We start from the raw sequence: 25263 nt of genomic DNA, 5'->3' as shown, positions 1-25263 counted from the left end.
TGTATAAGCCTAGCGAACAGCAGAAGGTGGAAATGCTGATGGGGCAGCTGACTGGATCGGCGCGCAGAGAAGTGGCCTCATGGTCAACGGAAGATAGAAAAAGTGCGACAGACATGCTAAAGAAAATCTTCACGACATTTGAAACGAAGACCATCCCTGAGCTGAAGATGAAATTGTATGCTCGCAAGCAACAGCCAAGTGAGTCCCTACGGGACTACGCCCTGAGCCTACAGGAGACGTTAAAGGCTATCCAAGCAGTGGACCCGGAGGAGGTGCGAAACGCCGACGAGGCCTTAACAGTTCAATTTGTCGAAGGGGTGGCCCAGGAAAATGTCAAGGTCCAGTTACGGCTGCTGAGGTCGCAGATACCTGGCAAGACCTTCCGGGACTTCAAGACGGCTGCCCTCGCTATCATTGGTAACCCTAAAAATAGGGAAGAGGAGTATCCAGAACTGATCGGCTTCAAAGAAGGAGCGAACTCAACCGGAGCCACAGCCAGTTCCACTGACAGGGCGAAACGGACCCAAGGCTTGGCGGTGCAAGGTGGCCAGCAGCCCGACAGAGATGCGATGCAGACGCTCCAGAAACAAATGGAGGAACTGGCCGTTGGGATGGCGGAGATGCAGAGAGAAATGCGTCGGATGGCAAGTGCACCGGCACCGAGCTATGCAGAACCAAGATGGAGAACCGAAAGGCAAAGTCCGGCCCGAAGCAGGTGGGAACCGCCCCGAGAGTATGGGCGGCAGCCTCCCGACCGGTTGGACGGGCAGGGACGTCCGACGTACTACCGAAGCCAGGAGGCCGGACACACAGAGAGAGGTTGCGACCAGGACGAAGATTTAAACCCCAACGCCCCGAGGTCAAGGGCCGAGCCTCGGGGAGGACAGGAAGCGTAGGTCCAGCTCCCGAAGATGGGCAGGCTTGTTACGGCAGACAATGCTATATAGGTGCAGGCAGACAATGCTATATAGGTGCAAGCGAGTTATCTGCCACCTCGGATCGTTACCCTCCAACCCACAGGAAGAACCAGGGAAGAGTGGTCTGGTTTCACGTACAACGGGGATACGGCTTCATTAATTGTGCTGACGCAACAAGGGATATCTTCGTCCACTTCACAGCTATCGAGAAGAAAAATGCAACAGATTCTTATCGAAGTCTTGGGGCCGGAGAGACGGTAGAATTCAACATCATCAAGGGAAGAAAGGGCCTCCGGGCAGCCGACGTCACTGGCCCTGGTGGGATCCCCGTCAGAGGCACCCAATATGCCACAAGAAGGAAGCGCTGTTGGAATTACCCAAGTAGCAGGTGCCGTACCCGATATTACCTCCCGAAAAGTCCACCCCAACGGAGTCCTCAGGGTCGAGTGCAGAGTGAGCCAATGAAGAATAAGCGGTCACAATTCAAAGCGGATCTCAAGCGGGGGCCGAACTCGTACGCGGTCGAACCCACGTTGACGATGGCGGGTAGCCAGACCTCGAAGCTCTATGGTGTCCTTCCAGCATCGGCCCACCGAGGTCAGCGCAGACTCCGCCAAAGACCGGATCAAAAGCCGAAAGAAGCATCAAAGGATGATGGGGATGAAGAGCCGAATGGTGAAGCAGTCCTCTTGCCTCCGCTGCCCACTGACCCTCTCGAGCTATTGATGGCGGTGGGCTGGTCCACTATGCCACGACAAGCCCGGCCTAGGCCGCCAGTTGAAGTACACGTGCCTTGCGCGGCTGTGGAGGTGGCCCCCGAGTCTGAGCTAAGGCGCTCCGAAAGGAGTACTCGGGGTACACTTCCCCGGCGGTACCAGGATTAGATAAATTTCCATAACTTGTTGTATGTATTGTAAACCGGAAATATTGTCATTGTTACCGTTATGAATGTCATGTGAGCATAAAAGGACGGTTAGTTATTGTGTTATGATGCGTGGGGACACGCATCCGATAAAGCAGGGGTGAATGTGGTGCCCCCAAACCTCATCCCAGGACGCTAGGGGTTAACCTGACCCGAAACACCAGTCCAGGACACACAGAGTTAACTTTCCCCGGCGCTTCGCGCCTCAGGGATGATAGACAGGAAAGGGGAGCCTGAGATTGGCTAAAAGGAGGAGTGAGGAGAGGAGGAAGGCTGGGAGAAGGACTCACGTGGGGCCGGTACGCAGCGTGCAGGAGGACGGAGAGCGGAGCCTCGTGGTGCCGACCTAGAGGAGTGGTGTGAAGAGGAGAGAGAGGCGTCCTGGGGAGTCGGGAGACGGTGAACGGCAAGAGGCACCAGCCGGCGGCGCACAGAAGCAGCCGACAGCACCCCACCAGAGACGCGGTGATCCCAGCGGGCGCCAGCCGCGTCGCTCAGCCCGTGACGCACCTCAGCGCCGGCAGAGAAGGCCAGGAGACGGACTGCCCTAGCTGCTCCCCACCCAGCGTCAGGAGTGCCGGTGGAGCCACTGAGTGCGGCAACGCTGCGCCTGCAGCGCCCCCACTAGTGTGCCCCCGGTGAAGAGGACAAGACCCCGCCGAGACTACCGCCTCCAAGAGAACAGAGCCGCCGCTCGCGACGGGCAGGAGCCTGCACCAGTAACCAGCCAAACAGGTACTCACTCCCAGTCCTGCCCAGCCAGCAGCCTGTCCCCAGCGCCTGATACCCTAGGCCTGTGGGCCCCCAATAGCCTCACGACCTCCCCTGAGGATTTGCCCAGATTTCAGTCCGCACCCTGCCCAGCACCTTGTTACTGGGCAGCTTCATTTTTGTAAGGGGCCAGCGCCATCTTGCGCCCATCCTAGGAGTTGTACCCCTAGTATCAATGAGAGAATATTCTCGACAGGCCTGTTGGACTTCTTCTTTGCACTATTGACATTCTTCAGGAGCCCATTGCGTGGGGCACACAGACTGAATCCCGTTACAGGGGGACATTACCTCAATAGTCTGATTGCCGACAGTATAAATATGCTAATTACCTCAGTTGATATGTGCGGTGTTAAATGTTATAAGTGAAATGTTCATGCATGTTGTTAAGTGTGAAGGCTGAAGGAGGGAACTTCCGTGTTGACAGTACCGGCGTGGTATCGCGCCCCGGTGGTAATAATAAAGCGGGGGTGTTTGACCCATAGTGCGCCGCCCGGTACTTGGAACACTAGAAGTGTCCGCCGTTAGTTTAGACTTGCGGAGGCTAGTATATTCTGGTTCGTTACCGTTCTCAATACTGCTAATCCGGTTGGAGCCAGTAGCCTACCTGTGTTAACTCTTGAAAGTGATATTATACAGTCGCCAGTGTATTTGCGTAGACCCCTGTGTCACCGCTAAGTTGATTGATTGTGCACCGTGTCTCTACCGTGTCTTATCCTTGCACTATTGCTAAGCCGAGGGGGTCAGTGGCCAGAGGATGCCCTTACTCCGAAAATAAACCTGAGTTATTCTATCACCCAGTGTCCCTCTTCATTGAAGCGCATTCTCCTGACCACCGGACAACGGAAAATCTGAAGAACCTGAAGTGCCCTGAAGACGCCAGGTAAGAGGAGAATCCTCCCGCCGCACCCCGGGCACCACAAACCCCTCTCCTCTTCTAAACCCCCCTATCCTCCTCTACCACCCCAAATCTCCTCTAACCCCTGTCTCCTCCCCTACACTCCCCTCTCCTTCTCTACCCCCTCTCCTCCTATGCAACCCTATCTCCTCCTCTATCACCTCCTCTCCTCCTCTAAGCCCTGCCTCCTCCTCATTGTGGATTGGAAGGAGGAAGCCCAGCATTGCAGATAGGAGGAGGAGGCTCTACACCAGGGGACCGCAGACAAGAGGCCCAGCATGCCTGTGAGCGGGAGGAAGAGGCCCAATGCTGGAGAGAGTGGAGATCTGCCTGAGGTACACTCACCACTTTGATTGAGGGGGATTAAGGATTATGAGGCGCAGAGTAATTCCTGTAACTTTAAAATACCCGCCTACTCTCCCTTCTCTACTTCCACCCTTTACTCCTCTATCACTCCCTCTCCTCTTCTACCATCCCATCTCCCCCTAAACCACCCCTCTTCTCCTCTACCACCCCCATCTCCTCCTATACCATCTCCTCTACCACACCTCTCCTCATCTACCACCCCCTTCTCCTCCTCGACCACCCCCTTCTCCTCCTCGAACACCACTTCTCCTCTACCACCCCCTTCTCCTCCTCTACCATACCCTCTCCCCCTATACCACCGCCCTTCTCCTACTCTACCACTCCCCTTCTCCTCTACTACCACCCCCTTCTCCTCCTCTACCACCTCCTCTGCTCCTATACAACCTTAGTCTCCTCCTTTACCACCCCTTCTAAACTACCGACTCCTCCTCTATCTGCTCCACTTCTAAACCCCCCTTTTCTCGTCTACCACCCCACGTCTCCTCCTCTATACCCTGTCTCTCCCCTACACCCCCCTCTCCTCCTCTACCACCTCTTATACCACTCCCTCTCCTCCTCTAACCCCAGTCTCCTGGGGATATTGGTGTGTGTATGTGGGAATATGGGGGGGAGGGTAGGCAGATAGTTTGCCCCTCCCTCTCTCCTCCCATCTCTCTTTCACTCCCCATCTCACACACTCTTTATCTCCCTTCCCTCTCACTCTTCCCCACCCACTCTCCCTCCCCCCACTCTTTCCCTCTGTCACTCACTGTCACCCTCCTCTCTCTCCCCCTCACTCTCTCTCTCTTCCCTTTCTCATTCTGCCCATCTCTCACTCTCCTCTCCCCCTACTATCCTCCCATCACTCACTTTCCCCTCTCACCCAACCTCTCTCTCCCCCCTCACGCTCTCTTGCTCTCACCCACACCTCTCTTTCTTTGGCCACCACCCTTACCCCATCTCCCTTACTCACCCCTCTCATGCACCCACTCTCACTTTCTCTCCCTCATAACCTTTCTCACTATCCCTCCTCTCTCTGACTTCCCCTCCCCCTATTATCCCTGTCACTCATTTTCCCCTCACCCAATCCCTCTCTCCTCCTCTCACCTACCCTTTTTTTCCTCTTGCCGCCTCTCTCACCCCCTCCCACTTACTCTCGCCTCTCATGCACCATCTTGTTCTCTACATTCTGTCTGTCTTCCCTCTCCCCCTATTTTTGTCTCTAACTTGCTCTCACCCCCTCTTTGTCTCTCACTCACACCCTCCCTGTCCCCTCTCTCCCTGCCCATTTCTCTCCCCCTTTCTCTTGTCCACTCACCTCCTCTCTCCCCTCTATCTCACTCTCCCCTCGCTCTCTGTGCCTCACTGACTCACTCCTCTCCCCTCTCACTGTCCCCGTCTCCTGATCCTTTGGCTCTCTATCTCTCCCCATCACCAGCTGCATCACCATCTACCTCTCCCCTGTGGCACTATCTCCCCATTTTCCTCTCTCCTGTCACACTGCCTTTCCAAGACATCACCCTCTGCTTCTCTCAGTCATCTGTTACCCACTATCTCTCCTTGTCATTCCCTTGAGGCCATGCCCGTGTTTTGAAGCAATGACAACTGTTTTATGAACATGTGCAAATAACCCCCTTCCCTGTTATGGTGCCCCCCTGTCATTTTGTTCTGGATCCACCCCTGCCGGGCAATGTATCAGCAGTGGCAACACCACACAGGACCCTGCTGCTGGATGCGGGCCCACCACCTCCCACCCCACCTCCTTCTGCCCATACACTGCAGTAAATATAAGGCCGAATGCGGCTCCGCCTACTGTTATGGTTGCTCCGCCCATTAATGATTTGCTGCCGCCCACATGAGGCCACTTTCAGATATTTTTCAGGGCCACTTTTAGTCCCCAATACGCCCCTGTTTGTGAGAGTTATATATTTTTTTTCAAAACTTTTTTATTAAGACATTCAGTGCATAGTACAGAGTATTTCAATTGTTACCACAATTCACCTGTTTTCATTATCCAGGAGTACAAATAAACATATCCATTTAAAATGATAAACATTCGTGTACCTTCAATTTCATTTTGTTGTTATTCAGAAAACCGGGCACGTTATTATGTTTGGTTATCAATGGTCACTCAATAGGGACTGGGGGATCTTGTGCGGCTATTCGGCCCATGTACCATGTAGTTGATTGTAGACTGTCATGTATCATCTTCCTGGTACTTAATGGGAGGGTTGGTATATATGAATCCCAAAGCATGAAAAACTTCCCAACTTTTTTACTTCTATCTACTATGGCCTCCACCCAGTCCATCCTAAACAGGAAGTGTAGTTTAGATCGAAATAGAGTAAATTGTGGGGGTGCGGGGTCAATCCAGCTTTAGAGAATGGTTTTTCTGCCTGCTGCACTCAAAGCCAGTAATAATTTTTTGCATTCTTTGGTAATGCGGGTACTTGGGTCAAATATTCCCAGAATTGCCCATTCTGGGGTAAAGGGGACGAAGTTGACGAGGTTTGCCTCTGCATATCGTTTCACCATTAACCAGAAATAGCGAATGATAGGACATGCCCACAGACAGTGGTAAGTATCTGCGTTGTCTGAGTGGCATTTTGGGCAGGTGTGGGTGTCTGATGTTCCCATATGGAAACGCCTGACGGGGGATAGGTATGAGTTGTGGTAGGTGTTTAGGAATAATTCGGTGTACATACTGGCTTTGAGTGTTTGTCTGGAATATAGAAGGCCCTTCTGCAATTGTGGGATTGAGAGTGTGGGGAAGTGATCTAACCAAGTGATCATACCACCTTTGATCTTGGTATAGTCCAAGATCTGTCTCAAGAAAGTGTAGTGAATGGATATTGCTTTTGAGGTCGGGACTGTGTAAGTGAGCATTGTATCCAAAGTGTTATTCCAGTCCTTATTGGAGAATTGTCCTATCACATGTAGTACATAAAAATTGGTTTGCAGAAAGGCCAATGGGTATGGACTGACCATAGGATATTTGTCGGATAATTCCGAGAAACGTACGGCTCGCTTCTCGTCTTTCACCACTAAGGAGTTAACTGATCTTATCCCCATTGTCGCCCATGCGGTGTAGGGATGAGCAGCCATGCCGTCCAGGAATGCTGGGTTCTTGAGGAGGGGTAGGAACAGGGAATGGTGTTGGTTTAATCCTGCCTTATGTCTTAATATATGCCAGATCCTTTTGGTTGACCATAGTAGAGGGTTGTTTCTGATTTGGTCAGGTAGCTCCTGATCATGTAGGTGTAGAAAGCTAATAAGATTCATGTTGTTTAGGAAGCCCTGCTCTAGGGGGGTGTTTGTGTAAACTGAGCTCGAATGTAGCCAGTCTCTTAGGTGTCTGAATAGGGCTGCGTGGTTGTAAGTTATTATGTCTGGGAAGTTGATGCCTCCATTAAATACCGGTTGTGTCAGTTTCTTCATGGCGATGCGTGGGCGGCCTCCTGCCCATTTGAATTTGCGGGTGATACTAATGATCTGCTGGGTATCTTTCTGGGTTAATAGAATTGGGAGCATTTGTAATGGATAAAGTAGTTTTGGGATTGCTACCATTTTCAGTAGATTAGCTCGACCTAAATAGGATAGTGAGAGACGTTCCCATTTGGCTATATCATTTGAAAGGGTGGTAATGGCTTTGGTTATGTTTAAGGCATATAAAGTGGCTGGGTTTCGTGGAATTTGGATACCTAAGTAGGGGATCTGTGTGGTCTGCCATTTTAGTTTGTATTGCGGTGCCCACGAAGGAGGGGTTTTAGGTCCATAAAGAGGTAGGGCGGATGATTTATCCATATTTATACTAAAACCGGTTATATGTTCTAGGGAGGATAGTTTATCTAAAATTATAGGTAGGGTGTGTTCGGGGTCGGCTATATAAAGAAGAATATCGTCAGCGAAAGCTGATAATTTCAATTCCTGGGTGCCTATTTTTATTCCCCTGAATTCTGGCCAGTTTTCTAGTGTTCTTAGAATGGGGTCTAACGCTATATTGAATAGAAGTGGTGATAGGGGGCATCCTTGTCTAGTTCCTTTTTCTAAGTAGAAGCGTGGGCCTTTAGATCCGTTTATCAATAGTGAGGCTGAGGGGTTGTGATATATTGTCCGTATGAATTTGATGAAATCCGAATCAAAAGCTCTTTTCTCCAGTACATTAAACAAGTGTGGCCATAGGATCATATCGAACGCCTTGTTCGCGTCCAAGCTTAGAAGCATGTTCCGGGCATTAGGTGAGTTATGTGATGCTATGACCGCTGCCAGGGCTGCACGTACCGCTCTGACAGAGTGTCTATTCCGTACAAAGCCCGTTTGTGAGGGGGTAAGAATATCCGGAAGGATAGTTTGTAGGCGTAATGCTATTATCTTTGTCAAGATTTTATAATCTACATTTAATAGACTTATAGGTCTGTATGATGGCATTAAGGTGGGGTCTCTATCTGGTTTGGGGAGGAGTGTGATGAAAGCTTCATTAAAGATAGGGGATGTGACCCTATTTTTATATATTTTTTGGTAGAGTTCTAGGAGGGATGGTGTGATGTGGGTTTGAAGTATACGGTAGTAGTCTCCCGTGAAGCCATCAGGCCCTGGGGATTTACCATGTGGGAGTTTGGCTATTACTGTATTGATTTCTTCGGGAGTTATGTTTCCTGTTAAGGCAGATTGTTGATCAGGGGTAAGTAGGGGTAGAGCTTCGTTTGAAAAGGGTGATTCTTGGGCGGCTCTGTGTTCAGATGGTGAGGCAAAGAGGTTTTCAAAATATATTTGAAACTGTGAGGCGATCTCAGCTGACTTTGTTATATTTGTTTTGGTAATCGGGTGCTTTAGCATGGTAATGATGTTGCGTTTCTTAGGGGGTTTTGAGATCATTGCCAGTAGTCTCCAAGCCTTGCCTCCCCATCTGTAGTATCTATGTCTGGTTTGATCTAACGCATGTCTTGCTTGGGTGGCTAGGTATGTCTCGAATAATTGCCTAGCTGTTTTATATGTTTGGAGAGTGGTATCTGAGGGGTTAGTGGTATAGGCTTGGAATGCAGATTTCATAGTGTTGTTTAGTTGGTCGTGTTTTATTCTAGCTTCTTTTTTCTTTTTAGAGATGTATCCTATGATATGACCGCGCATTACGGCTTTAGATGCGTCCCAAAAGAGTTCTGGTTTGTCCCAATAGTCAAGGTTTTCGTCTATGTAGTTGGTCCAGTTATAGATCAGATATGATTTGAAGTCCTCAGAGGCCGACAAATAGGATGGGAAACGCCATATATAGTCAGTTTGATGCATAAATGTGTGATTGAGGGCTACCATGACTGGGGCGTGATCCGATATTAAAATATTGTAGATGTCGGCTCTGGTGACCTCAGTCATTAGTTCGTCAGCCACTAGGATTCTATCTATGCGTGACCATTGAGAGGTGCGTGTGCGTCCTGTCTGTGGGGTTCAGCAGTCTCCATGGGTCGGTGAGGCCCAAAGTGGCTCTCAGTGATGTTAGGAATTGGCTCTGGAAGTGAGAGTTATATTTTAATGTTGTAAAGCAGTGGTTCCCGCTTGGGGGTACTCGGCGGCCTGTCCTTAATGGCAGAAGTTTCATCCTCCCGGCAACTTCTGCATCGGCCCGCTTGGGGTACGTGGCGGCCTGTCCTGTAATGACAGTGGAATTCGCGCAGGTTGCCTCAGTTTCCAGCCTCAGTTTCCAGCATCAGGGCAGCATCTAAGAGGTTCCTCTGCATCCTCCGCAGCAAGATCTGGCCCACAAACACAGAGGGTGGCGTGGTTGGTGGCAGCGCGGGCAGCATGAATCAAGGAAGTAGACGAGAAGCCTGCAAAACCAGGTCACTACTACCTATGATAACACACAGCCTTTTTTATGTACAGTATATGTGAATGATACTGCCTCTTTCTATTCTCTCCTGTTTGTATTAATGTGCATAACTCTCACAGCCTTACATATTATCACTGTACTGTAGGCCCAGTGCCGGAGCTAGGGTGTTCGGCGCCCTCCTGCAAAATCTATATTTGCACCCTCCCTCTGCTATAGGCACAGCACACACAAATAAAGGGTGTAGTATCATAAGGAAAGGGCATAGCCCAATTTAATTAAACCGTACAGTAGAACAATCTTATTTACAATACACCACTTACAGTAGTAGTGTCACTTTTACATAAAGCACACAGTAGTGCCCTATATACCCAATGCCTACAGAAGTAGTGCCACTTAAACACAACGCTCAGTATTGCAACTGAAAATACTCACAATAGTACTGCCCTTTTTACAAAACACTCCCAGTAGCACCCAATACACATAAAGTCCACATTATTAATGCACCTTATACACACATATACTGTAGAGAGAGTGGGGAGACAGATGCTGGGAAGAGAGAGATGGGACACATGTGGGAAGAGGGGGCAATTGCTGGTCAGATAGTGGGGAGAAGGGGACAGATGCGGAGGAGATACTGATAGGGGGAAATATGATGGGCAGAAAGATTGGGGTACAGATGATGGGCAGAGAGAGATAGGGGTGTGATGGGCAGGGAGAGGGGGCATATACTAGGAAGGGAGAAGGGGGCAGATGTTGGGGAGAGGGGGTGCAGATTGGCATATGCTGGGAAGAGAAGGGGGAAAGATGTGGAGAGAGATAGAGAGAGAGGTGCAGATGCTGGATAGAGAGAGGGGGGTACATATGTGAATAGAGGAAGCAGATGCTTGGCAGAGAGGGATTGGGGTCAAATGATGGGCAGTGAGAGGGGGTACAAATGCTGAGCAGAGAGTGTGGGAATTATGCTGGGCAGAGAGAGTGGGGACAGATGGTTGGCGGGGAGAGGGGGACAGATGGTGGGCATGTAGAGGGGGGGGGCAGATGCTTGACAGGGAGAGGGGGATATATGCTGGGCAGAGGGAGGGGGGACAGGTGGTTGGTAGGGGAAGGGGGGGGGGGGGCAGATGGTGGGAAGTGAAAGGGCAGAGCCGAATTTCCCATTAGGCACGTGAGGCACCGGCCTAGGGGCGGCACATGTTTGGGGGCGGCACTTGGATGCCTGTGATAGTACTGTCAGCCCAAAATGTACCAATAACTGCAAAATATCCACTGTACTGTACTATATTCCATCTTAAATAGAGTGTAAATGGATAGGACATGCAGATACTGCCCCTATAAACTGTCCTACTTAGTAAACATTATTGTTGTGCCTAGGGGCGCCCTCATCCCTAAATCCGCCCCTGTGAAAGGGGGGAACAGATGCTGGACAGGGAGGGGGGGGCAGATGATGGGCAGGGAGAGGGGGGACAGATGATGGGCAGGGAGAAAGGGGGACAGATTATGCGCAGAGTGGGGGGGGCAGATGCTGGGCAGGAAGCGGGGGCAGATTATGGGCAGAGAGGGGTGCAGATACTGGGCAGGGAGGAGGTGAGAGATAGAGGGAGAGGGAGTGAAGCTGCAGTGAGAGGCAGGAGTTCAGAGACAGTGGAGGCAGGAGACATTACTCACATGCACTGGGTTCATGCTGTGAGATGATGATCCTCCGTGTTCCATGGATAAGAGGAGCTCCTCTAATGCACTTCCTATTTCAGCATGTGCCGAGTACATCCAATCACAGCTCGGCACATGCTGTCCTGCTGTCCTGTCACTGTGCTGAGTTGAAGGTGGGAGGGGCTGGCACCGCAGTGAATAGGAACTAAGAAGACCCAGTGACTTCCCCTGAGTGCTGCTGCTGCTGCTCTTGGCACCCGATGTAAGCCCTCTCCCCTCTGCTTTCGGCACTGCTGCTGTCCTACAACTGACAGATGCAGCAGCAGCACAAATCCCTTCAGACAGCAGCAGAGTCGCACAGCAAGGTGTGCGCCTATACAGCACAGCGCCTCCGTGCTTTGCAGGCACTGCTGAGCGGGTAGCGCCGGCTCTGTGTGGGCGTGATTCATGTTGGATCGGTCCCCGTGTACTTGCTTCGGAACCGATGGTGCGGCTCTGTGCATGCATATGGCCGATTATACGCATGTGCAGGGCAGCGGTGCGAATGCCTTCGCCAAGGCATTCACACAAAGGGAGAGGACAGGGGGCTGGCACATGGGGATGCCAGCGGACATTTCTCAGACATTTGTGAGGGATGGGTGGGGGTGATTTGACATGAGGGGGTACTCATAAATAAAAAGCCTAATTAAGGGGTACCACTGTTGTAAAGCAATAATAAGTACACAATTAAGGCACATTTGTAACAAATAAATTTTTTTTTAAATTATTTCTAACCTTAAAGATCAAAGATATACTCTCTCTCTCTCTCTCTCTCTCTCTCTCTCTCTCTCTCTCTCTCTCTCTCTCTCTCTATATATATATATATATATATATATATCTAAATAGGTGATGTACTGTACATGTCATTTAAAAAAAAAAAGACTGGTGCTATCCCCCACAGCTGTCAAGTGAAAGCCGCTGCTGAGACCCTGCAACTTCAAAAGGTCCACCTGAGTGACTTCCGCCATTGCCGAAGTCCCACCACCGCTGATACTAACTAATGCCTGCAACTCCCGTAACACAAAGAGCTATTGTCCTAAGGAGCTCTGACGGTGCACTGACAAGAAGTAGCTGCAGGACGTTTTCCCACAAAACAAAAAGCTTGGCTTATCAGGGGGCTTTCTGGGCACCCAGAACCCCCCCCCCTTTGCATAAAAATTTGTATGCTACAGTGTTTTACTGCCAAACACTGTAACATAATTTAGTATGCAGGTGCAATTGCAAGTGTACACATAATAAAGGCATTATTTAAACCTTGTAGCACCCTAATGGTGCCCTGATGGTGTGTTACACAGTGATCCAGCCCCGTCTCACATCCGATACCTCTACTCTCTACTGTAAATGGTACCTGATCACAAAAGGCAGGCCCTTTTATATGGAATCTAAAGTTCGGGGCTGTTTGGATTTTTCAAAAAAACAAACACTCATCTCTTTTATAAAGGATTGTTTAGAACTGAGGTAATTTTTTTCTAAACAGAAAAATCAGCTAGCCATACTGTATTTAGGTGTGGATGACATACAGTACACCGTCTACTATGCATGAATATTACTAACTTATACCAGTCTGTGGCCAAACAAGGTTTCTTGTAAAAAGCAAGTGTAATAAAACAGTAGTATTGTAAAAACTAATTTTCACACTATCATGAGTAACAGTTGTTTTTTTATTATTATTCTTGTGAAAGGTCTAGAACAATATTATATCTGGATAGGAGATTCATTGAGTGTGACATCTGCTTTTGGCCATTTGAAATATTCTGCACCTTCTGGGGACCGTCCCTCGCAGCATGCTGAGGGCAGAGTATTGATAGGTTATTCTTGTCTCTAAAATCTGGCAGAGACTAGTGCAGCAGGAGGAGAAAAAGGATAAGAGATTAGTGCTTCAACGTCCACTGTTCATTGTTTTGTCTTGATTTTTTCAGTATTTCGTCCACATATGTTACCATGTTATCCATCTTTGCATTGTATGTATGGATCCCAAAGCACTGTTTAATATAACACAATTCCTACATTTTCCATGTTAACATATCCCCCAATTGGTGAGGAAATGCCGTATTTCCAAATGCACTACAGCCCCCTCCAGCTTGCCTCCATGCAGAGGGTAAAGCCAGCTGTAGATGACGATACCCCATAAAAGCCTATGGGCTTCCCACACAGCGCTGGTTGAAGGATGTCACACAGATCCCTCCCAACATGCCGTGCCCTCAGGGCTGGCGCCACCACTAGGCAGCTTTAGGCATTTGCCTAGGGCGCTGGGCACTGGAGGGTGGTACTGAGCCACGAGGAGAGCAGGAAGAATTTAAGCTGCAGCAGGTAGCAGGTAAGCCGTATGCCCCCCTGCCCACCCCCCCCTGGATCCTGCCCGTGGATCAGGATTAAACCCACTGCCATTATTCCACACGCCAATGCTGGAGAGAGGCACCCACGCTAGGTTCGATATTCACCGGAGCCGCAACACTAGCCCCGAGCGGCGCAGCCCTCCAAGGAGCACCGTGCACCTCCAGCTTCCCCACAGCGGCGCCAATCAGGCTGAATAGCCGCACATCTGGGACGGGTAATATACCTTACATTTGCAACTATTATAACTGTCTGGATACATTGACTACCTCAGCGCTGGATGCGCTTGTGTTATAAGCACTGACTTGTTTGGTATAACAACATAAATACTGGCAGTTGGAATTATACTTGCCCAAAAGCTCTAGCACTATATATTAAAAAACCCGGACGCGGGTAACTGCACTTACCGTTGGACAGTGCCTCGTGCCTCATTGAAGGCTGACCCTTTATTCATACTAAACACGTGTTTAGCCCATACTTAACCAGCTTACTATTCCCTACCCATTTATTTTATTTTCATTTTTTATTTTTATTGTTTATTTCTTTAATTTTCTTGGTTTTTATTGTGTGTATTTTTATTGTGAATATTGTTGTGCAATTTGCACAGTAGCCATTAAGATATGTGTACCCAATAAATTTTATTGATTTTAACTGTCTAGTGTGTCACTTCAGCACCCCGTACTATTTTGGTTTCTTGGTAAGTATACTTACCTTCCTACAGCTTAATTCTCCCCCTTGCAGATCTAATCCTAACCCTCCCGCCTCGTAACCTAACCCCCTGCTAAATGCCAAGCTCCAACCTCCCTCCTCCCAGCCTAATCATAACCCCACCCTCTGTAGCCTAAAGCCCTCCCCCCATTCACTACACAGACATATCTGAAGCTACAAATCTCTTCAGATTTTCCTTTAACTTTCCTAGTTATCTGATCTGACCCTGGGCTAATTTCTCACTTCTGAACAGACCTATGCTAAACCCCTGACAGCTTCAGAGCAGATGGATCTTTGGTGCAGCACCAATCATTTTTTCATCAGATGGATATGAGACTCAGCCTCACATATGATCTGCGGAAGCCCAGATTTGGCCTTTTTTTCATCAGATCAATCTGTCAGATCCATCTGAATCTGATGAAAACAAGCCAAATCTGAATAGTCGATGGGGGCCTTAACCCCCAGCCTAAGGCTAATCTGTCATGCACACTTAAGGTGCCCACACACTAGAAAGATCTGCGATCTTAAGATATGCGCATAAACTAGCCATGAAATCTTTTGTCCATCCTGGACAAAAGATTCCAGGCAAGCGCACATCTTTACCAAAGATTTTTCTTAAGATCCCATATGTGTTCCTATGGATTTTTTGTTAAATATTCTGATCTTTCATGCAGCATGTAAGATCAGAAGATTTAGCAAAAGATCCATGTGAGAGTGCATCGGACAGATATCACTTCATTATCGGTTAACATCGGATGATATATTGCCTGATTTATCAGAAATCGACCAATCTGTAAAAAAAATCGTTCTAGTGTGTGGGCACCTTTATAATTGGGATGCCTGCAGTCAACATACTGGTGCCAGCATCTTCATTGAGTTTTCTGGCCATGAGTTGGGATGCTGACATCAGTATTCTGACTGTTGACATCCCATCAGTTGCGTGTCATGCAACTTTTGTGACCTTGTGGGTTTGTGTGACCTGATCTGGTATGTGGCTCTGGGGCTGCTGGAGAGAAGTCAAAGCGTGGAAGCTTGATAGGAATTGTTAGACACTCACAGAGAGTATCTGAGTGTGGAGCCTGAAGGTGTGCCCTGAATAGAGGATAGTCATGGAGAAGGAAAGGTAATGTCAGGGACCCCAGTTCTTGCGCTGTTCCCGCAAACCACTTACCGGCCCATTGGTGTGTTCTGTGTGGCAGATTGGCCGCTGGCGCACTCTGTGGTTGCTAGCATGATATCTCCATGTCCATGTGAGAGAGAAAGAGATGTAGTTTCACTCAATGGCAAAAGATGTCAGTGTTTCGAAGACACACAGACGCTAGATGTGTATATAGATGATAACAATTTTACAAGTGATTGGTTCTAAAAAGTTTTAATAACATACTTTACTATTGTGCTCTTCCTACTTCTTTTCACTAATTCAGCTAAGTCTGACTTTCTTCAGAAAAGTATCTGCAAGAGCAGTGGCGTAAGTTTGTCCCAGTTGCCCGGAGGCAAGATAAATATTGGTTACCCCCCCCCCCCCCCACACACACACACACACCACCTAATATAAATATATGTATGTGTGCATGTAATGGAAATTATGTTTAAGAGAGTGTGACATCTATGGTCCTGCTAGGGGTGGAAGTCAGCCACAGTAGCGATATTGATGGCTTTCAATTAACTGATTCATAATTTTCTGGTGGGAGGACAGCTTGCTTGACTGCAGATATCTCCAGTTCCCGGAAATAGATTTCTTAGATTTTAATGGAATTAAAATTTAGAGAATCCCACCTACTAAATGGTATTGGGGACTTGGGGATCAGAGTTCAGGAGGCAGAGCAATCTGCCAACGAGTATATAAAACTACATACCAGGTGTGTGGAGCTGGAGCAGTAACCAGCTACTGGAAGGCTGATATCTCTGGTTCTGGGAAAAGTAGAGACAAGCTTCTAGTATCTTTCAAAAGGGGAGAGTCCCAGCTTTTGGAATATACCCTCAGAAAAACTCTAAGTTAGACAGAACCTGAAATATCTGACTGGGAAGAGCAATTAACAGGCTTGGATGGGGACCACAGCTTTGAAATCAGATATCTCCGATTCCCAAGGGACGATTTTTAAAATTCTTGTACCCATGGAAAGAGGGGACCCTCAGCTTTCAGACTCCTGGGGGCGGATTTTGGGTACTCAGAAACCCTCCCTGCGTGCGCTACTGCCCTCAATGGGGCGCCGTGCAAAATTCTACTACCAACTATAATCTCCCTGAAATTAGTTTTCAAAAGTAGGCAAGTATGCCTTTAACAGGTTGTTATCGGAATCCTGGCCTTACCCTAAACTCCTTCCTTCCCCCTTCAGCATAACCCTAACCCTTCCCTTCTAACCATATAAAATATCTAAAGCTATTTGGAAAGAACAAAACCTGCAGGTGTTCCGGATTAAAGGCCGGTCTGTTGTGATTGCATGTAAGGCAGTCGAATATTATTAGCATTCATTCCTATACCACCCTCTTCAGCTCACTTATCATTTCAACCACAAAGCAGCTGGATGATATGTGCACTCAATCACATGATCGAACTAAACAATTTCTGTGCAGGCTATTTGTCCCTTCAGTTCTCTTCTAGTTTTATGCCTGTTCTTTATTAACCCAGGAAGCTGTGTAGCATGGTGCAAATTATAAGTTCTCTTTACTGCGCTTCTGATTCAAGCCTTTTTCCTGTGTATGATTACTTTTCTGATCCATTATCAAGATTTTAAACACTTTGCCTGTCACCTGAAATGACCATGTGATGGACTGAACCACTCTCTACGGAGGTGATTTTCAACCCTTTTACCACTAAATAAGATTTTAAAATTGCCAAGGCACACCATAAGATCCCCACAGGTAACAAAAATAACATACATTGGCCCTTTAAATGAATAGAAGAATAGAATAGAAGAGACCAGCAAATAACAGTTGAACTGGTGGGGGCTGTAAACTGGTTTGGGCATCTCTAGATCTGGTGGCACACTTGAGAATAGCTCAAGGCACACTAGTTTGCCACGGTGCAGTGGTTGAAAAACACTGCTCTATGGGGTCGATTTAGACAGAATCGATTCTCAGCCCTGGCAATTATTGGAGGACCGTGCATGTGCGTGGTCCGCAGTGCGCATGCGCGAGCCCTCCGTGCAAACAAAACCAGCAACGGCCTCCATTTGTGTGTGGCACATCAGCATTTTCCAAAAAATGCAGATGGCTCCCGGCCGTTGGGAGGGATGCTGATCATCAGCAGTCCCGTTCTCCCACAGCCATCGCAGCACCGAGTAAGTCTAAGCTTACACAGCGCTGCACATGGGGGTGGGGGGGAATTAATTAAATGGACAGTGATTTCAAATGAAATTCCCCCTCTTTGAACATCTGCTATCGATTTGGAGCCCTGCACAGGGGTGGGATTTCACTCAGGCAGGAAGGCGGCTACCTGGTCGCTGGACTCTGAAGATTCAGGTCTGAATCAGGCCCCAAGTTTGTTGCCTGACCTGACCCTGAATGTCAGCCCATTGCATTGCACCTACCTTAGCGCTTATCTGCTGGCTGGTACCATGCCTCCAGATTTCCATGCACCTGGACTGCTAGATTCTTTTTATATTTCAGTACTGGCTATTCTATATATTGTGCCTTGTAATTGTTGCCAAGGGGTCCCAAAAATGAAAATACTCAACTAATGTGTCATTAAGTAGTAGTCCTGATCCTTGGCCCCACAATATTATTATTATCACGCTGCGCAGCGTGGCGTGCGCAGTGAGCCCGCAAGGGGCTTCATTGCGCTCCCCCCATTACTCCGACGTTGGAGTAATGACTGTCAGAATCCCGGTTATACCACACCCGTCTGCACAGCCAGGACAATGAACTCCATACTGAACCAATCTCTGTACCAGAACCATGGTTCCTCAATCCTGTGCATTCCCTATTCTGCATGCTTTCTGCCCCTAGAAGGGTGTGTTGTGGCATGGCCCACGGTGCAAAGCTGTTAGGGTTCAAGGTTGCAGGTGGAGGGGGAAGAGGAGGATAGAAGGAGAGAGATGACTACTTTGTCCATTCTCTTTACCTGCTGCCTCGTGTCCTGACCATCCCTACCATCCTCACTTCTTGCCTCATGTCACCTGTCTGTCTCCCCCTCCCTCTAGATTGTAAGCTCCTTAGAGCAGGGCCCTCCTCCCTCCTGTTCTCACAGAACTCTTCTTGTATTTGAAATACAGCTCTGTTACTCATCTACAATCTATACCTGCATCTATTCTCATTCACTTCCTTACATCTCAGCTGTATTGTGTACTAGGAATTGTGCTTTAATTGTGTTATGTCTAGTTCTGTGTACCCTGTACTGTTCTTTTGTGTTCTATATGTACGGTACTGGCTGGTGCAATCACCATGTGGCGCCGCTGATTGGCTGCCTGGGTGCTGCACAGCTCAGTAATTATATGTTCCCCATGTCCGTGTCCCTTATTAGAATGTTTCTTGTGCATATCTGTATGTGTGATGTATATCTGTCCTGCCATTGTTGCCTGTTCCTTGTACTGATAACCCTTTGTATAACAGTATGTTCATTGTTATTTTTAATGTCTGTAAAGCGCCTTGAGTCCTGTTGGAGAAAGTGCGCTATATAAATAAAACTTACTTACTTACTAAATAATTGATCCTCATTTTTTTTAACTGTATTTGCCATTTCTGTTAAAATACTCATCATGAAAATTGCTTTTGCCTACATTAAACATCAACAAAACCTAGATCACTTTTCCACTAATTCCCCGCATGTTTCTAAAGCTTGCTTATGTATCTTCATTTTTGCTGTGTCTTTTATGTGTAGTATTATTTAACCGCTGTCGGTATATTACTTACCACTTCCCTATGTCATTTAGCAATACATTAATGTGATGGTCGGCTAACAATTACATATATTTCATAATTACACTTTGTAGACATCTGTGAACATAAACTTGTAATTTTTTAAAAAGCTAAAATCCCTATTTGTTTCTTAGCACCCTGAATCCCTTTTGCTTTTTGGTCCATCAGATGGATCAGTATTGGTGCACTTTAAAAGGAAAGTAGAAATATGAATAGTACAGAAGTGTATCTGAGAATGCATTACTAAATTGTACAAATGCATCATATCACTGAGGATTATAAATAAATATATATCATCAGTAAAATGCCTGGGGATAGCCTCCATTAAGATTAACATGGTAAGAAATAAATATTCAACTGGATTAAATAAAAATATTAATTATTCTAAAAACACGTCCTATTTTGTAATTTGTAAATTCAAAGCATACATGCTTAGATATGTCTCAATTATACTTATTTTTCTGCTTATTTTATTCAAGCTCAGCAGCTGCTGTCACAATCGAGTGATGCTGGGGGATAGCAGAGATGTAACTGCTGAAGATCCATCTAAGCATAGTAATGTTGTAATAGGGGAAATGTAATGAACCTTGCTTTGTCAAAATTTTCCTTTTTTCAGTCATTTTTTAGGTAAGATTTAATGCAGCAATTTTATAACAGACAAAACACACTGGGGCACTTTGGCACTTGAAATCGTGCTATAAAATCTTGTTTAAAAACAAAGATTTTTGTCACAAAAAATGGGAGTCCTGCACACCCATACATACAAAGATACTGTATGTCCTCCCTATACAATTCCTTAAAAAGTCAACTATCATTTATGTTTGTGCAACATCACAAAGAATGATGTGCAGATGGTATAAAGCGAAGTGATGTAGTTTGTTAAGAGAGTTCGGCCATTTGCTTTTTCACACAGTGAATGAATTGCTTCACAGGCAAACAGGGACTGGCAATAAAATTCTGTGTGTTTGATATACCCAAGGAGACATTTATTCCTGACCCTCAAAGTTTAATGTTAGTGAACAGCAATAAAATCAACAGTTGCTTATTTATAGTGTAATATCGGGGTGTTTTAGTGCTCCGGTCAACTGGCCTCATGACAACTCTGACTTAAGCAGAGACTGAGGATTTCCTGACCTTTTTCTTATGTTTTGAAAATAAAATCAAAAAGTAGAATGGATATATTATATTTTATACACTGGAAATAAAGAAAGCTCATCTCTGTGATATATTCAGCGGTGTGCTATACGGCGAGCAGCAGTGCCGATAGTTTGCAGTCAGAGTATTTAACGGCGTCCCCTTCACTCGCCATTTCCATCTCAGCAAGGTGAAAACGGCGAGTGCGGCCATCAAAGCGGCGGGGCTCGCCACAAAATGCAGCGGGCTTGCTGCATTTCCGGCACACCTTGCTGTTTAAGGGAATCGTATTTTGCCGGAACACTGAATACAGCAAGCGGCCGGCGAGGGAGTCGGACAGCAAGGATGGCTTGTTTTTGCTGAACCTCGCCAAAAACAAGCCATCCTCGCCATACAAACCCCCTCACCGGTGGCATTGAATATACCCCTATGGGTGTGCATTCTTCTGGTTGAATTGTAACGTGTGTGTACTTTATGCTCTATGAGATATTAAGATTAGTACTTAGTACTGCAGAAAAGAGACAGAGGAATCTGAAGCATTCTCTCCCTTCCTTAGTGGGTTTTGTCTCAGCAAGTTTTCCTTCCCACATGACACATACCAGCTTTCTCCATTAGTAAACATAACACCATACTGCATGAGGAAAACAGAGATGGAGGATTTATCATTTTTTCAAATTAAATCTTGGGCCCTGTGGCTTACTGGTCCTAATTTCCATGTACATCATCAGGTTTTATATATGCTTATGGTTCTATTTTGTCCTTGACAAGCCCCTGTTGATATTTAACTTCTTACTGTGCAATGCAATTTCTTTTATACTGTATATTATGTAAACACTAATATTTCTCTTCATAATCATGAATCAAATTATTGAGGTAGGTATTAATGAAGGGAACATAATAACAGGAAAAGGTACTTGTGTATTATAGCGGCGCCCCCAATGTGCATCGCGCAATGTTTGCATCGCATGCCATGCGATGCGATACGATGCGATTTTTGCCCCCTATGCGATGAAAGATCGTATAAGCACCATAAAGGCTGCTTTTAAGCACCCTAATGGGTGCTTACAATGTGAAATGCACCCCCACGCCACCCCCCCACTATAAACGTGAACCAGAAGCGTGGCGAGCGCAGCGAGCCCGCAAGGGGCGGCGGTACGCGTCCTCCGATCTTTTCATACCCCCACTATCCACGTTGACGTGGAGTTGAGAATAGAAAGTGTGGCGAGTGCAGCGAGCCACCGAGCCCGAAGCGTGGCGAGCGCAGCGAGCCCCGCGAGGGGACGCGGATACCTTCACAGGTATCGGAGTCCCCTCGCGGGTTTCACAGGTATCCGCGTCCGCTCGCCACGCTTCGGGCTCGGTGGCTCGCTGCGCTCGCCACACTTTCTATTCTCAACTCCACGCCGATGTGGATAGTGGGGGTATGAAAAGGTCGGAGGACACGTACCGCAGCCCCTCGCGGGCTTGCTGCGCTCGCCACACTTTCTATTCTCAACTCCACGCCGACGTGGATAGTGGGGGGGTATGAAAAGGTCGGAGGACGCGTACCGCAGCCCCTCGCGGGCTCGCTGTGCTCGCTGCGCTCGCCACGCTTTGGGTTCACGTTTATAGTGGGGGGGGGGGGGGTGGCGTGGGGGTGCAATTCACATTGTAAGCACCTATTAGGGTGCTTATACAATGTTTAATCGCAACTCATTGTATGGCATTGTATGCCATGTACAATGTCATACAATTTTAAAATTGTATGACATTGTACAGTATAGCGCGATGTCGCATCGCATACCATCGCATGCCTTATGGTATGCGATGCGATGGGCGCCGCCAAAATACACAAGTACCCAGGAAAATATAGATTATAATTATTTTGCCCTCTTTGACCAAACTGATTCTTGCATTTTATCAAGGGTTGGGTACGAAACTCTGACCGCGGATAAACCTCAATACCGATCTTAGTAAGTATTTTAACCAGTGCCAGTTTTTACCTATAGGCTGTAGGACTACGGCCGCCTCTCCAGGTGAAATTTGCCACTGTGCTTTGAATAAGTGAAGCCAAATGCAGTCTGACAGACTTCACTGTGACTGGCAAGGACTTCCTATTGCAAGTCCGACCTGCCAGTCACCCTAGGCAATCCCATTGGGAGGTGTTCCCTCCCTCCGGGATGCCTCTTTGGGCTGCTACGGCAACCCATAGAATCAGGGGTCTGCGCATGCGCAGTATTGAGGACGATACTCTGTGGTGCCTGTCATCTGCAGTGTACAGGCGCTGGGGGGTGCCGGACGGCTCCCCGACAGTCAGGATTCCGACAGTCATTACTCCGACGTCGGAATCCCGACTACTCCCTCGTGGGGGTTCATGACCCCCATAGAGGGAGAATAAAATAGGTGGCGAGCGCAGCTCGCCACCGTGCCCGCAGCGTGGCGAGCGCAGGATGGCGAGCGCAGCGAGCCCGCAAGGGACATCATTGCGCTCCCCACGCTGTGCAGTCGGGGTTCCGATGTCTGACTAATGACTGTCGGAATCCCAACCATCGGGTATTTATACCACACCCGCGCTGGGACTGGTTTTTAGCTTCTATGGCTGCAGCCGATGCACATGTGCAGTTCTGTGGAAACTACTGCGCATGCACTGGTCCATTGACCGTGGCAGGAATGGTAGTGACCAGCAGCGGCAGAAGCAGCATGGGCCAGCGGCAGCCCCCCTTCAACACTGAGGTAGGAGCTGCCACTGATTTTAACCCTACCCCTAACTCACCCCTCCTGCAGCATAAACCTAACTGTCCCAACCGCAGCCTAACCCTTATGCCCCTTTCAGACCGCACTTTTAAAACGGTAAATTGCCGTTTTTTACCGTTTTAAAACGGTAATGTGTGCGGTCTGAAAGGTCCAGTCCCACTTAACCGGTTAGAAAATGCCGTTTTTTCTAACCGGTTAAAATGCAGGGTCCTACCCGTTTCTGAACCGGTATTTTAGCGCAAAAATCGGCTCAGAAACGGTATTTAGGACCCAGCCAATGAGCTGGGTCCTAAATTCAGCACAGTGAATACTTAATGAGCGCTCATTAAGTATTCACAGCACTGGAGCCCCCCCCCGCACGTGTCGACGCCCCCCCCGCGCGTGTCGACGGCCCCCCCGCGTGTCGACCCCCCCGCGCGTGTCGGCGCCCCCCCCGTGTCGACTTACCCCGTGCCGGTATCTCCGTTGTGGTTCCCGGCACTGCAGCTCAGTATGCTCGGAAAGCACTTATGAAAAAAGTGTCTTTCAGAAAATGGCTGCCCCCTATACGGAAGACAGTTTTTTTAAACAGGGTTTCCTATGGGGCAGCCATTTTCTGGAAGACACTTTTTTCATAAGTGCTTTCCGAGCATACTGAGCTGCAGTCCACAACGGAGGTACCGGCACGGGGTAAGTCGACACGGGGGGGGGGGCGCCGACACGCGGGGTGGGGTGGGGGGGGCGCCGACACGCGCGGGGGGCGTCGACATGCGCGGGGGGCGTCGACATGCTCTCGGTCGACACGCGAGGGGGGGGGGGAGCTGCACGGAGGGGAGGGCTGAAGGCTGCACTGGCTTTGACCCTGTATTTGGAAAGTTTCCAAAAACGGGTCTGCCAGTGTCAAAAAATCGGCACTTAAACGGTAATATACCGTTTAAGTGCTGCGGTGTGAAAGGGGTTTTATCTGGCAGACCCGTTTTTGGAAACGTTTCCAAATACAGGGTCAAAGCCAGTTATGCGGTCTGAAAGCAGCATAACTCATCCGCTAGGGCCTAACCTTAAAAATTATTACCGGGATTATGCTGTCAGTAACCCTGACTGCTGGGTTCCTAACCATATCATATTAATACTACAGCACTTGTGGCACCTTACAGTAAGAAAACACTGCTCTATACTGTATATGGGTGATTTACACCAATTAAGAAACAGGTGTCTCACTGTGACTGTCAGTTTAAGTTTAAGTGACCACATCTGAAAGTGTCACAATTCCTGTATGTATGACTCACATGCTGCCCTGTTGCCGCTGTCACTCACTGTAGGGGCAAAAACAAGCTCCAGCTGGCAGGAAAACAGTGAGTGCTTGGTAGTAAATTAAGCACGCTACTTTCTCCTGCTGCATCTTCTTAGCTGGCTAGCTACACAGGGAGAGAGAGAGAGACAGTCACTAGAGTATGCAATATTCAGTAGTAATAGTGAGAAGACAGACTCAGAGTGGAATTGCGGGGTTCCCGAAGTTGTATTTCTATTTCATCTAGCTGGTAACAGAAGGACTCATCAGGGCAGGACTGGAGTTGTAAAAATAAAATAAAAAAAGCTCACTGACAGCAGCCATTGCATTGCCCTGTCATGGTAAAAAAAAAAAAAGTGACAAAAAATATATTATATATATGCTCCAGTTCCCTATTGTCTCCTGTTTTCCTGATATTTGATTACACTGCAAGCCTTGAGAAAGGACCATGTTGGACCGAAATGTCGGCAGCAGCAGAATTTTCTTGAATAAACCACTTAAAAAGATAATAATTTCTACGAAGCCTGGTGAGTGCTACTCTTTCCCCATTTTGGAATTAATACACTAATATATATATATATATATATATATATATATATATATATATATATATATATATATATATATATATATATAGCTTTCCATAGTGTCCTACTTTGGCCCTCCAGCTGTTGCCCAAGTCCCATCATGCCTTGCCAGAGTTTGCTATTAGGGAATGCTAAAACTATGGCAAGGCATACTGGGATACGTAGTTTCACCACAGCTGGAGGGCCACAATTTGGACATGCCTGTGTTAAGGAGTCATTTCGTCCATCCAGTGGCCTCTATTGGTCACTGGCAGTACTTCACATGAAAAAGGTGAAAAATGGGTTC

The 25263-nt window shown here is 47.7% G+C and overlaps 1 long non-coding RNA gene across 1 annotated transcript; it reads right to left on the bottom strand.

Moving 5' to 3' along the window:
* Positions 1-13057: 13057 nt before the first annotated feature.
* On the bottom strand, positions 13058-24513 carry LOC146027059 (uncharacterized). Its single transcript, XR_014454647.1, has 3 exons — positions 24389-24513; positions 15571-15637; positions 13058-13195 (listed from the first exon to the last, which is right to left on the bottom strand). It is a non-coding gene; the product is annotated as an uncharacterized LOC146027059 (long non-coding RNA).
* Positions 24514-25263: the final 750 nt, after the last annotated feature.

Source organism: Crinia signifera, chromosome 8, assembly GCF_055691185.1.
Source record: "Crinia signifera chromosome 8, ASM5569118v1, whole genome shotgun sequence".
NCBI lineage: Eukaryota > Metazoa > Chordata > Amphibia > Anura > Myobatrachidae > Crinia > Crinia signifera.
Note: the sequence above shows the minus strand (reverse complement) of the source record. Positions and strands in the feature narration are given on the sequence as shown.